At 42.3% G+C, this 2446-nt stretch overlaps 1 long non-coding RNA gene across 1 annotated transcript; it reads right to left on the bottom strand.

Moving 5' to 3' along the window:
- Window positions 1–651: 651 nt before the first annotated feature.
- LOC111948182 lies at window positions 652–1998 on the bottom strand. The gene is made up of 2 exons (XR_002874121.1): window positions 1729–1998; window positions 652–1370 (listed from the first exon to the last, which is right to left on the bottom strand). It is a non-coding gene; the product is annotated as an uncharacterized LOC111948182 (long non-coding RNA).
- Window positions 1999–2446: the final 448 nt, after the last annotated feature.

The raw sequence follows: 2446 nt of genomic DNA, 5'->3' as shown, positions 1-2446 counted from the left end.
TGTCGCGGCGGTAACCCCAGAACCCGGTGGTGGACACCGGAAGTAAGGGATGCCATCAAGCTGAAGAAGGAGTCCTACCAGGCCTGGCTGGCCTGCGGGACTCCAGAGGCAGCTGACAGGTACCGGCAGTCTAAGCGAGCTGCGGCCCGGACTGTTGCGGAGGCGAAAACTCGGTCCTGGGAGGAGTTCGGTGAGGCCATGGAGAAGGACTATCGGTTGGCCTCGAAGAAATTCTGGCAAACCATCCGACGACTCAGGAGGGGAAAGCAGTTCTCCACAGGTACCGTTTTCAGTGCAGGTGGGGAGCTGTTGACTTCGACTGGGGACATTGTCGGGCGGTGGAAGAAGTACTTCGAGGATCTCCTCAATCCCACTGACACGCCTTCTTTTGAAGAAGTGGAGAATGAGGATTTTGGGGTGGGGCTGTCCATTACCCGGGCTGAAGTCACTGAGGTAGTCAACGAGCTCCTCGGTGGCAAGGCCCCGGGGGTGGATGAAGTCCGCCCTGAGCACCTCAAGTCTCTGGATGCTGTGGGAGTGTCTTGTGTAGCACCTATGCTATTAGGCAGAGGTAGTCAAGCTACTGGACCAGATATAGGTTCGCACGGAGTGGTGTGTATTGAATAAAAGAGCCAAGAGTCAATACAAAGGTAGAATGGAAAAGAAAAAGCCGGCAGTTTACTGAATGATTGACAAACAACAATAAACATACAAATATGGTTCTTAAGTAATGTTAAGACACCTCTTCAACACCCTTTATGTTGTTTTTTTTCCTTTACTTTTTCTGTTAAAGTTCAAATAAAAGGTTTTGTTCAAGTTAATTTCAGTTTCAATCTATTTTTCTTAAAGATGACCGGTCATTTGGTTTAAAGGGATTTTAGTTACAGAACTAAATTTATTTAACTTAAATTTAGTTTTAAGCTTTCTTTTGAGTTCACTATATTTACCCTTTTCACTTTTTTGTAAATCAGTTTTGTCACTTTAAATTTACACCAAAAGTATCCTTTAAAGTTACAAAATATCAGATATCAAACAAAAGACAATTCAATATGCAAAGCAAACAAAGAACTGTTTTTCTAAATGTCCAATTGCTTAGCAAAATCCTTTAAAGTTTGTTAGCAGACGTATCCAGTTTTGGTAGTGCTCCTTTAAAGTATATTGGATCCACAGTTAGTGTTCAATCTCCTACCGCGACCTTGGCAGAGATTTTGTAGTAGTGAGGAAAAGTAAAGGACCACGTGATGCTCTACAGGCAGTCCGGATTATCGTGCTCCCTGGGTAGGCTCGCCATCCATGGATCAGGAGAAGTCCAGAACGATCCGGTCCGAAACCGTCTCCCAATTACTCTCGGGGGGAATCAAAAACCTGGCCTGCAGGACAGGCCATAAAAATAATTTTAGTCCATATGCAAAATAAAACCACTCCAAAATGAAAGCGGAGCCGCACTAGAAGGCTACGTGACTCTTTAGAAACTTAAAATGGCGGCTGCTCTTTTTTCTTTTTCATTCATCCAACTCTACTTGCAAAATTAGCTTCTTTTCACACAAAATATACCCAAAATACATCAAATAAAATACATTCATGTTTCGAAGTGTCAAAGAAAATTATAAATAACTCAAAAGTACTGTTTTGTCATCTTTTCACAACTTAAATTGGTCTCAACTGGGCTCGCCTCATCACGGCAAAACCCACGCCACAAAAGTAGGCAAAATACAAAACAAAACTCACCAAAACTCGTCTCGTAATGGCATAAAATCTTATTTGGCTCACACCCCTCTTCCGGTCTGGCTAGACAACAGGTTTGCACCGTTATTTTAGTTTTTCACCGTAGTTTTTCAGCTAATGGCTACTCTGCTGCGCGTGCTTGCTGTCTCTGCCCTAAACAGGCCTATCTCTCCGCTACGCGCCGCACAGGTTGGGGAGGGCTCTTGAAAAAACTTTAAACTTTATCGACAACAAAAACAATTTCTCTTTTTAAACAAAAATAGTAATAAAACCTATAAACTATTAATGTGATTACTATTTATATTTTTATCCTCACAACTTTTAGCTGTTTTTATCATGTTGTTTATTAATATTTATTGACCTTTTTATATCATTGTAAAATGCTCTATTATTACTGAGTGTATCTGTAACGGGGGTTACATCCTCCCCTCCTTTTCTCATGCACGTCCTCGTACATGTTTCACACAGTTTCTATCTTTAACATCTTGGGAGCATTTAAAGAGTCAGTGAATGCTACTGCTAAGCTTTGAAATAGAGACTGGACTACAGTGACGAGTGGGTTACCTAGTTCAGGATAGGTCAGTCTCTGAGCAGGTTCCCTATGTCTGTTTGAACGTCTTAGGGGATCAGTGATGGTGTCATTAGTGTCAGTGGCTTCTGGGCACTGGTCTGTGTCAGTGACAATCTCTATGGGCATGTCAGAAATGTCTTTGGTTTGGCT

Source organism: Oryzias latipes, chromosome 11 (assembly GCF_002234675.1).
Source record: "Oryzias latipes chromosome 11, ASM223467v1".
Lineage (NCBI taxonomy): Eukaryota > Metazoa > Chordata > Actinopteri > Beloniformes > Adrianichthyidae > Oryzias > Oryzias latipes.
Note: the sequence above shows the minus strand (reverse complement) of the source record. Positions and strands in the feature narration are given on the sequence as shown.